The 12,567-nt window shown below is 33.8% G+C and overlaps 1 long non-coding RNA gene across 1 annotated transcript; it reads left to right on the top strand.

The window, feature by feature from the left end:
- The first annotated feature begins 6,974 nt into the window (after positions 1-6,974).
- Positions 6,975-11,409, top strand: LOC128234697 (uncharacterized). The gene is made up of 4 exons (XR_008261001.1): positions 6,975-7,084; positions 8,292-8,611; positions 8,867-9,045; positions 9,414-11,409. It is a non-coding gene; the product is annotated as an uncharacterized LOC128234697 (long non-coding RNA).
- The last annotated feature ends 1,158 nt before the right edge of the window (positions 11,410-12,567 follow it).

The raw sequence follows: 12,567 nt of genomic DNA, 5'->3' as shown, positions 1-12,567 counted from the left end.
CGTATGCATGACTCACTGTCGTATCAGGGAATGTGTGTTAGAATAAATTGAAAGCTTTATGTCCAAAACTATGGCAAGATAACACCGGAACGAAGCTATTACGCAAAAAATGAAGACATCTTATTAGAAAAGTATACGCCTAAAATCATAGAATGAGTAGTATTTTATAATTGTATAGCAGGCAAATCATAGTATTTGAAGCATTAGGAACGCGAAACCAGAGATACAACTATTTTGATTTTCAGACAGTCAATTTTGTTTCTTATCTGATAAAAGTAATATTAAAAATACACCATTACAAAAAAGCACGCTTCAGGGTCACACCAGGTTATAATAACAAACCCTGCAGGCGATGGGACACTTGCGGACGGTAATAATTTCTAGAACATCTTGGGATAAACTCACAGTGAATATCAGTATGTTACCTTCCTACCAGAGCCTCCATTTTTTTGTCCCATTATGCTGATAAATATAACGATCTAAAAATAGTTATATCCTACTAAAAATAAAACGCCGGGATACAGAAATACAGCGCGGAAATAGCCGAACAAGCAAGAACTCATACTCGGACCGCAATACAACTAATCTATTTTTATGATTTCGACGTCATTCTGCTACTAAACATAGAGCGCATTGAGACAAAAAAATGGGTTAAAACGACATGAATAGAAGAAGATTTTTTGGACGGTACTGCGAAGCAGTGCCGTTCATAGGTATCATGCTACTTTTCGACAGGCATGCATCATTTGGTCCCCGGCTTCATACCTCAAACAGGAGCGTCCAGGAACCAGTTTTAAACGGAAGTGCACGGCCAAATAAAATAGACCTTTTGTCCGCTTTTCATAAGTACGCGAGTCAAGTAGCGCCCAAAAGCGGCTGATTCATATTGTAAAATATATTCTTCGACTGTAATTCCACAATATTTAACAGTGCATTATTAAATAAAAACACAATGGTTACACATGAATTGTGCGTAGGTTATACTTTCTCTTAAGACACTAGTGCTTCATGAAAAACTTATTTAGATCGGCTTCTTTCAACAAAACATCGCCATTTTGGAACATTCTTGGCAGGTGCGCGTTGTCTGGTGCTAAAAGGCTGACACGAGAGCTGACCATATAAATGAAGAGGGGAAACGCTGACCAGAAAAATGGAAATTGAATTATTTCTGTTGAATTAATTTGAATGGGTTATTTTGATTTCCTTGTACTATTCAATGTATTATAACTGATTTATCATGTATTTGTATAATTTATAAGAGCGCTTAGTTTAAGATAGATGACTTTTTAATCATTTGTAGATATAGAAGTACCAATCTACATCTAGGCCACACCACGTACAATAAATAAATTTAAAACTCGGGAACCCATAAAACTTTAAAAAATATATCAAAATATTTTCATTAATTTTATTTTTTTTGGTCAGCCTTTTCCTCTATATCTATTGTTCAGCCCTTAGGTCAGCCTTTTAGTATCTCTCCGTTCTCTTGCCATTCGATAATACTTAGCGCTGGGATCTGTCATTCTTGGCTAGGAAAACAACAAGTGGGATATAGACGCGGCTAGCGCGTCAAGATAATTGACTTTCATACATAATTCGCAAACAAGTACCTAACTATGCGATTCAAGGAATTTGATTGATATGTTTTAAATGATGTATGAATACACATCGTTCCAAGCATCTTCCAATCATCGGCCGGCAAGTTTCTGTGAGTGACTACTTACAATAGATTTTTCGAACGAATTTAGTTTGTTCTTTATTTTGAATTTCGCTGATTTTGGTATCTTGTTTTGATATTTTGAAAATGATATGTAGAAGCACATACAGTCGAAACGTTATTTCGGTCAGTTATTAAGCTATAAATTTCTTAATTTGTAGGAAATTCGAAATTTTGTTGCTGTTATTATTTTCGTTCAGTTAAAATTCTTCCTATTAACAGGAGTCCTTCAGGAATGACGTCACCATTACGTCATATGTACTTCCGTTGTGTGGAAAATTCTCAATAAAAAAATGTTCTTATTATTGATAGACATGTTTTCACATGCTCAATACACTGTAAATCAAAACTATCATTATTCCTGAAACTTTTATACCTTAAGTATCTATTCTTGCTTGATTTATCATTTAGAGTAGAGATTAAAGCATAAACCGCTGCCCTATAGTTGAAAGGTCATTTTGGAAGATCTGTCATGGCGGACGGTGCAATTTTTAGAGTTTGTTTTTCAAGTGGAGTGATTTTTCTTAGGAATAACTTGACCCCCCTTTTTTATTGGCTTAAAAGGTAATTTAAAGATTGCACTTTAAGAATATATGTGGTTATCATAGCCTGCATTCGCTCAAAATGCCTTTAAATGTTGTCTAAAAATTATAATTTTACATTGAATTCTATAGGGAATAACAATGGTGGTGTGTAACCTAAAAGGGACCAAACTGCTTTGTTTAAAAAATGTTATTTTTGGTAAGAAATGTATTGCATTTCACTATTTCTGGCAAATTTTCACAATTAAATGCATTTATCTTGTCCGGTTGATCAAAATGTGCTATTTCCTGGTTTTCACAACTTTCGCCTATTTTTTTTTTTTTTAAATGAGTCGTCTGCAATCTTACGAGCACTGAAAATGTCCAAATTTGGTGAAAATTTGACTGCGAGAACTTGAAATGTGTGCAAAGATGTGTAGAACTGCCCCATTTGATGCTTAGAATGCCATTTGAGTCAAGGTTCAGTTGAAAAACCTCAGAGAATGGCATTTTGGGCCAAAACGCCTTAAAAAAAACAGACGCACAGGCACTTGGGTGACAGGCAGTGAAACTGGAAAACCTGACACAGACTATCAGATTGAGCTAGCTTTGGGTGTATTTATGTATGAAGGACTAATCGAAAGTGTTTTTCATAAAAAATGCAGGGACGGGTTTAGTTATAGGAATGACGTCACCATTACGTCATATGTACTTCCGTTGTGTGGAAAATTCTCAATAAATAAAAATGTTCTTATTATTGATAGACATGTTTTCACATGCTCAATACACTGTAAATCAAAACTATCATTATTCCTGAAACTTTTATACCTTAAGTATCTATTCTTGCTTGATTTATCATTTAGAGTAGAGATTAAAGCATAAACCGCTGCCCTATAGTTGAAAGGTCATTTTGAAAGATCTGTCATGGCGGACGGTGCAATTTTTAGAGTTTGTTTTTCAAGTGGAGTGATTTTTCTTAGGAATAACTTGACCCCCCTTTTTATTGGCTTAAAAGGTAATTTAAAGCTTGCACTTTAAGAATATATGTGGTTATCATAGCCTGCATTCGCTCAAAATGCCTTTAAATGTTGTCTAAAAATTATAACTTTACATTGAATTCTAAAGGGAATAACAATGGTGGTGTGTAACCTAAAAGGGACCAAACTGCTTTGTTTAAAAAATGTTATTTTTGGTAAGAAATGTATTGCATTTCACTATATCTGGCAAATTTTCACAATTAAATGCATTTATCTTGTCCGGTTGATCAAAATGTGCTATTTCCTGGTTTTCACAACTTTCGCCTATTTTTTTTTTTTTAAATGAGTCGTCTGCAATCTTACGAGCACTGAAAATGTCCAAATTTGGTGAAAATTTGACTGCGAGAACTTGAAATGTGTGCAAAGATGTGTAGAACTGCCCCATTTGATGCTTAGAATGCCATTTGAGTCAAGGTTCAGTTGAAAAACCTCAAAGAATGGCATTTTGGGCCAAAACGCCTTAAAAAATACAGACGCACAGGCACTTGGGTGACAGGCAGTGAAACTGGAAAACCTGACACAGACTATCAGATTGAGCTAGCTTTGGGTGTATTTATGTATGAAGGACTAATCGAAAGTGTTTTTCATAAAAAATGCAGGGACGGGTTTAGTTATAGGAATGACGTCACCATTACGTCATATGTACTTCCGTTGTGTGGAAAATTCTCAATAAATAAAAATGTTCTTATTATTGACAGACATGTTTTCACATGCTCAATACACTGTAAATCAAAACTATCATTATTCCTGAAACTTTTATACCTTAAGTATCTATTCTTGCTTGATTTATCATTTAGAGTAGAGATTAAAGCATAAACCGCTGCCCTATAGTTGAAAGGTCATTTTGGAAGATCTGTCATGGCGGACGGTGCAATTTTTAGAGTTTGTTTTTCAAGTGGAGTGATTTTTCTTAGGAATAACTTGACCCCCCTTTTTTATTGGCTTAAAAGGTAATTTAAAGCTTGCACTTTAAGAATATATGTGGTTATCATAGCCTGCATTCGCTCAAAATGCCTTTAAATGTTGTCTAAAAATTATAATTTTACATTGAATTCTATAGGGAATAACAATGGTGGTGTGTAACCTAAAAGGGACCAAACCGCTTTGTTTAAAAAATGTTATTTTTGGTAAGAAATGTATTGCATTTCACTATTTCTGGCAAATTTTCACAATTAAATGCATTTATCTTGTCCGGTTGATCAAAATGTGCTATTTCCTGGTTTTCACAACTTTCGCCTATTTTTTTTTTTTTAAATGAGTCGTCTGCATTCTTACGAGCACTGAAAATGTCCAAATTTGGTGAAAATTTGACTGCGAGAACTTGAAATGTGTGCAAAGATGTGTAGGACTGCCCCATTTGATGCTTAGAATGCCATTTGAGTCAATGTTCAGTTGAAAAACCTCAAAGAATGGCATTTTGGGCCAAAACGCCTTAAAAAATACAGACGCACAGGCACTTGGGTGACAGGCAGTGAAACTGGAAAACCTGACACAGACTATCAGATTGAGCTAGCTTTGGGTGTATTTATGTATGAAGGACTAATCGAAAGTGTTTTTCATAAAAAATGCAGGGACGGGTTTAGTTATAGGAATGACGTCACCATTACGTCATATGTACTTCCGTTGTGTGGAAAATTCTCAATAAATAAAAATGTTCTTATTATTGATAGACATGTTTTCACATGCTCAATACACTGTAAATCAAAACTATCATTATTCCTGAAACTTTTATACCTTAAGTATATATTCTTGCTTGATTTATCATTTAGAGTAGAGATTAAAGCATAAACCGCTGCCCTAAGTTGAAAGGTCATTTTGGAAGATCTGTCATGGCGGACGGTGCAATTTTTAGAGTTTGTTTTTCAAGTGGAGTGATTTTTCTTAGGAATAACTTGACCCCCCTTTTTATTGGCTTAAAAGGTAATTTAAAGCTTGCACTTTAAGAATATATGTGGTTATCATAGCCTGCATTCGCTCAAAATGCCTTTAAATGTTGTCTAAAAATTATAATTTTACATTGAATTCTATAGGGAATAACAATGGTGGTGTGTAACCTAAAAGGGACCAAACTGCTTTGTTTAAAAAATGTTATTTTTGGTAAGAAATGTATTGCATTTCACTATTTCTGGCAAATTTTCACAATTAAATGCATTTATCTTGTCCGGTTGATCAAAATGTGCTATTTCCTGGTTTTCACAACTTTCACCTATTTTTTTTTTAAATGAGTCGTCTGCAATCTTACGAGCACTGAAAATGTCCAAATTTGGTGAAAATTTGACTGCGAGAACTTGAAATGTGTGCAAAGATGTGTAGAACTGCCCCATTTGATGCTTAGAATGCCATTTGAGTCAAGGTTCAGTTGAAAAACCTCAAAGAACGGCATTTTGGGCCAAAACGCCTTAAAAAATACAGACGCACAGGCACTTGGGTGACAGGCAGTGAAACTGGAAAACCTGACACAGACTATCAGATTGAGCTAGCTTTGGGTGTATTTATGTATGAAGGACTAATCGAAAGTGTTTTTCATAAAAAATGCAGGGACGGGTTTAGTTATAGGAATGACGTCACCATTACGTCATATGTACTTCCGTTGTGTGGAAAATTCTCAATAAATAAAAATGTTCTTATTATTGATTGACATGTTTTCACATGCTCAATACACTGTAAATCAAAACTATCATTATTCCTGAAACTTTTATACCTTAAGTATCTATTCTTGCTTGATTTATCATTTAGAGTAGAGATTAAAGCATAAACCGCTGCCCTATAGTTGAAAGGTCATTTTGGAAGATCTGTCATGGCGGACGGTGCAATTTTTAGAGTTTGTTTTTCAAGTGGAGTGATTTTTCTTAGGAATAACTTGACCCCCCTTTTTTATTGGCTTAAAAGGTAATTTAAAGCTTGCACTTTAAGAATATATGTGGTTATCATAGCCTGCATTCGCTCGAAATGCCTTTAAATGTTGTCTAAAAATTATAATTTTACATTGAATTATATAGGGAATAACAATGGTGGTGTGTAACCTTCACACGCTGTCACGAAGATTTACAGCACAAAACAAGGACTATGCAAGCGACTGACTTCAACATCTATGTGTATAGTGAGTATTATTATTGCCATCTAAACGTGAAATTATTGTGCACCAGCTTTATATAGCCTGTCGGTCTGTATTCAACTGCATTCAACAAAACTGTGCAATATAGCCGTTGTTTGTTTATTGACATCGAAGTCTAAAAATAGACGTAGAAAGTAGGTTAAAGCATTAGTCTAAAATAATAGTCGTGTTATACGGGATTCTTTCAATCCCTAACGTTTAAACGGGAATGTGCAAAAAAGGGCGTGTTAATAACAGACATTGCCAAAAATATTGAAATTGTTTTAAGTGAAGTATTTTATGGTTGAAATTGATCATAAAGAGTTATAGTCATTCTTTACAATGTAAGTGTCATGTTATTTTGCACTAAACAAGCATTTAATGCATTAAAACAAGTTGTTTACCTTTCCACTAAAACGAAAGTTGACTGACACAGACAACAATTATGCGAAGGGGAACAACTCGATACAATCGTAATAACTTGGCCTCCTCCAACAAAGCTTCGAGATAGACCTCGTTATACAATCGTAACAATTCGGCCATGGCCGAAATGTTCCGAGCAATTTAAAACTGTGCCCTGAAGCCTTGCAGGTGCCCTTCATGTATATATCGTTATGTTTTGACAGAATGAAATGAAGAAAAGCCGTCAAATTCATATTTATAAGTTGGATATTTATTTTTTGTGTACGGAACTAATATAAAATAACATTATCTGGTAATCTTTCTTGTTTTTATGATATTTTATAGACGCTATATGCTTTAACCCAGAATCCTGATTGGAACAACTACCCACTTTTGATACTAAACAATTTGTACGTGAAGGATTTACCATATCAAAAATATAAAAAAAATCTGTCAACGTACAATTATTTGGACTAGTTAAAGCATAGGTAGGGTAACTCAATGGACTGCGTAACTATTACAGTTAATTTAGGTTTGATTTGTGTGTTTACTGTTTTTATTGCAAATGCTAAAAATTCATGGTGTTGCAGGTATCGAGTGTGCCATTACACAGCTCAGAAACAATTTATTCATTTGTTTTGTTTATTGTTTACACAAACTTGGATTCAACTTGTTTAAGATCTTACGGCACTCTAGAATCAAACTACTCTGATCACATACCATTGTACCTTGTACTGAAAGTTGACTAAATTTTAGTTAAATGCTATAATATGATTGACAGTAAGTAACCAACTATGCTTCTTTGACTGAAAAAGTGCTCACAAAGGCAACAATGCAACTGTCTGACTAATATAATAGCTAGGTGTTTACACAATACCATATTAAGAAGTCTGTATGAATATTTAACACCCCTGACATGGAAAGTTCCTCCTTTAAACATGACTAATAGAGTAATATTTTCTTCCTATCAAATTGATATTGTGCAAAACAAGTGTTAGATGTTTATGTGTATCAATGACTAGGTAAAGCCCTGGGGCGGTATTTATTAAGCAACTTTGATTGAAGATTATTATAAGTGAAGCCAGTGGTCAAAAATAGCACAAGCCCACAAGCCCTGCACTGGTAAAATGACTTCCGGGCTTGCTCAAATTCTGAATTTTATATAGCACGGCTTGTTCAAAAATATGATTCCATGCAATAGTATAAGAATTCAGGCTTGTTCATCCAAAAGTCTTATTTCGATGACAAGGATAAGGCTAAGATCAATACTGAATACTGGCCCTGGTCTCAACATTTATCACTGTATAGCAACACTATTAATTCAACCGTTACTTTATCATTTTGAATTATATTTTTGAATTATTGATTGGAGTTGTTTTAAAAAAAATCCAGCATCTGTAGCACAGTATTGAAGCACTACAAATGAAACCGATTCTTCAATTTCCATATAAAAAATAATTAAGCTGATCAATTGATAAAATAGACGTCGCCATTTTAAAATGAAACATATGTATTTGCAGATGAATTCCATCAATGAAGCCTTTGAAAAAAGCGGGCCATACCCAAGTCTTTGCCTGTGGGAATGTGGTGTACAACAGGAGGTCAGATGGCATTCCATGATGGAATTACATCTCTTACCAAATTCAGCTGGTCAAAAGTGCTCTTTACCATCCACAGACAGTATTTGGCAGACTAGGAACAAGAAATTCCACTTAATGTAATAGCGGTTTGGTTGTGCATGAACAGCAAATGCATCCGGTGCTGGTTTGTTAACATGCAGGGGCTGCCACTATCTTCCTTTAGGATAACAAGGATGTCAGTTTCCAGCAAAATAATCCAGGTATGGAATCTTTCATATATCATACATTTTTTTCAATCCATTTTACCTTCAAAATAAAAATTTAACTACTGAAAAATATCTAACTATCAACTTGCTGATATATAAGTTTCTAAGTTTGCCCTAATCTCTTTCACACTGACACAGCCACCAGTTACATGTATATAACTTTGCTTTTGTATAGTGCTAGTACATGTTTTTTGTGTTTCTCTGTTAATGTAAATCACTGAGTTTATTAAGCATTTTCTTCTAATGCAGGAAGAACCCCAGGTCTTACTGTTAAGGAACGCAATGAGGTTGTGACCATTAGGCTCAAAGCTGTGGAGAAAGATGTCTAGCCAGGAGACATACTAATGTTATGCTTTACTGATGTTGTTGCCAACACCTACAAACCATTCACTACAACTACCACAACGAACAATGTACTGATAATGCAGGTGAATATAATTTTAGAATAACCATCAGATATATAGAAAATTTCAGCTGAGTGTCATTCATTTGGTCCAAAAGCCTATGATCTTTTGTCAGATCATACTTAAAACAACAAGCAGCAATGCTGTTTGAAAACTTTTTTTCATTTTTGTTTCACTCAGCTTAAGATTTTTGTTTGTCTAGATGATACATCATGACAAATGCCCATAATTAAAGAAAAAATACAACACTTGTTTCCAAATACAATACATTCTTTATTTTGTCTCTGATTTCAGCTGTATTTCTTATTTATTGATTAAAATATGTTTGTTGATTTGGTATTTTAAAGTATTCAAGGTTTGAATTTATAATTAGCATATGTGAACATTTGCAGAAAATCTGAGCTACCTTTGTGAAAGAGGCCAAGAGAGGATTGGATGGTGGAGTTTCAGATGACACAATGCTGACTGTTTTCACCCAGCTGATTTTGCTTCCTACTGGCAGCAGAAGGAAGTCTTCACTTTTATTTTAAACAATTAAGTTTTAATGCCACCAATTTGTCAAGATAACATGTAACTGAAAAGATTGAAATTACACCAACTTCCTTCATTAACACAAACTATCTGTGTACCTGGACCATCAGCTTGAACAGTATACTACTTCAACTACCATTTCCTCATATTCAAACATTACTAGAAAGGTCTGAAAGGCAATCATGCTATCTTCAGTGATAAATGAAGAATGATAAACTCTTGTGTTATAAATTCTGCTGCAACTTGAGATCACCAGTATGTACAGACATTGCCAAATTTATTGCATTTATTACTTGTGTCTAATCAGTGCTTTATGCATAGATATTGTACTTGAAGTTAACTATGATTTTATTAAGATGCGATTTTTCACTCTGTATTGATATTCGCATACTTCAATTTCTGTTGCTATACCAGTGTCACTAACAGATAATCTAGATTAATTTGTTTTTATTTATTTCTACCACTGTTGTCTATGATCATTTTCATATCATATAGTTAGTACATTTCATTATATACAAGGCAGTCAATGTCTAATTTCCTATAACAATTCAGCAATGAGCCTTTTGACATTTCTGCTTTCAATTGTCTTTATATTTTTCATTAACATTTCTTTCTAAGTTTGAAGCCTGATCACTGTTAAAAAACAGGCTCTACTTTATGGCTGCCTAGAAATGTCTTACAAATTGATAATTATTTAAAATACCAATAACCTAATGCCCTTATGGAAACATAGTCCAAACATTCCTCAACGGCTATGAAATTATTTTTGAACAAACCTTTTTGCTGTTTACAGCCTTTAAAAAATTAAGATTTTCCCCCAACCAAATGCACTGCTTAACCTATAAATAAATGATTTTTGACATATTATAATCATTTTCACTCATTGCATGTTTTTCTGTTACAATGTTATCGCGTTTTCATGTGTATCATTTAGATTCATTGTTTTCACATTATAACTTCACTCATGATTCATTGCTAATCTCATTTTATGTAAATGTCTTCTTGTTCAATTGTAAATAATGACAAATGCTGCTCAAAATAGTGTGATAATGGATATACTCTTCCTGTCATTCATGTTATTTGATAATTGTCAGCTGCAGCATCTTCCATGAATTGCATTACTTTTATTTGCCTCAGATAAATAAAAGTAATGCAATTCATGGAAGATGACACCAGATGATACCATTGCAAGATGAAAAAAAAACTGTCCAAAACTTTAAAGGAATTTATATCTTCGTGTACATTTCAATTGAGTTTTTGGACCGAGTAAATCCCAGCTATTTTAAAAAATATCTTCTGAGTGTGTCTTGTAAAAATCACAGGACCCCCACATGCTATTCTTTAGTGTATACACACAGCTGAGACAGGGATATATTTTTTTTATTTTTTTCATTTATAAAATATTGCAATTTTGACCTCATAAGTTCAGTCTTGTTTTAAGGAAAAATTGAACTTGCTGATTTTGGTACTTTTGGTTCATCCCCAATTGATCTAATAAACCCTGGTTTAATATTGATAATTATGGAGAAATAAAGACAAACTTAAGTCTTTATATGTAATGTTAATTGGGCTCAATTTCAGACCTATTCAGATTATGAAATAAAATACTGCATTATAACTTTTATTAAATCATAGACCAATTATAAAAACGCACAAAAGAGAATGTTCCTTTTCATATACCTTGTTCTTATTTTTCTGAAATTGAACTGCTGGTGTTTAGGCATTGGTCTATGACAGGTGTGGTTGACTGTTGATATGTAAATTTAACCAGCTACGATAACAACATCATATGCATACACCACTGTCAGCATTTTAACTGCTTCAGCTAATGAAGAACCTCCAATATCTATACTCTTATATTAGCTGCCATTTATAAATAATATTCAACATTTAATTGCTTAAATCTATTTTGTATTACATTTTTCCTTTGAGATTCATTAAAAACATTTACAACATATCAATAAAATTTATATCCGTTATGCACTTCAGTGTTCATGTTTTGTGGTTTCCTTCTTACCAAAGCCAAAAAGTTGTTGTCATAGCCTATTAGTTGTTAGTTACCCAATTTTTTAACATTGCCATGCTTAAGCTAGGCCTGCTTCCATTTTCCGACTCCTTGTTGCTGTATTACTATTCCCCACTGTGCCCTTTTGTTTGGCAGAGCTTCCATCAATAATTATGAATTATATTTGATATTCAAAATGTCAATTCAAAAAAAGTTTTAAAATAATACAGAAACATAATTGTGATACTTATTTGAGATAAAAGCAACCCTTACCATTTGTATTGGTATTGAAAGTAGTTATAACACATGCATAATCATTTTTTAACATTGACCCTTGCAAATGCTCCATAAGCACTCTTTCAATGCACATCAAAAGATCACAGTCTGACCTTGCAACCCTGCCCTTTTTAAATCATAGCTCGGGTCCTGAATTCCCACTTAAGAAACTTTCTTCTACAAAACAATACCAGACTAGGAGTGTTGTACGGTCTGATTCAATTTCCTCTTTCCACACCTCTGACATTCATACAACCAGTTGTAACTCTCCTGCTGCCAGCTTTAAGCAGTACCGTCCCTCAGCACTTTCAGTGCTTTGATTGGAGTTTGTGGTCTTAAGACTACCTGCGCGCATGCGCAGATAGTCTAATTTTTAACTTAATTAATGGCATGATGATTGTTTCTAAATTCAAGAAAAGAATACTTAGATGTAAGGATTTGTTACAGACCAATTCTTTTCAAACTGATTTATCTATTATGTCACTGAAACTTACTTGTCTTTTTAACTTACTTAATGAGCCGATAATTATTACTTAATATTAGAGAGGAGTTCTTATATTTCTTAGCTGACCAATGCAAAGTATAGGGAACCTCGGCCATTGTCAACACTATTGAAGGCATTCGGAACTCTTCGGCCATTTTTATAGAAAACAAGCTCCATGTAAATTTCACAAACTCAGCATTATTGTCACTATTTTCAACATTGCGCATGTCAACTTTTAACGTAAATGAAA

Source organism: Mya arenaria, chromosome 5, assembly GCF_026914265.1.
Source record: "Mya arenaria isolate MELC-2E11 chromosome 5, ASM2691426v1".
NCBI lineage: Eukaryota > Metazoa > Mollusca > Bivalvia > Myida > Myidae > Mya > Mya arenaria.
The sequence above is the reverse complement of the archived record's forward strand: the minus strand, read 5'-3'. Positions and strand labels throughout refer to the sequence as shown.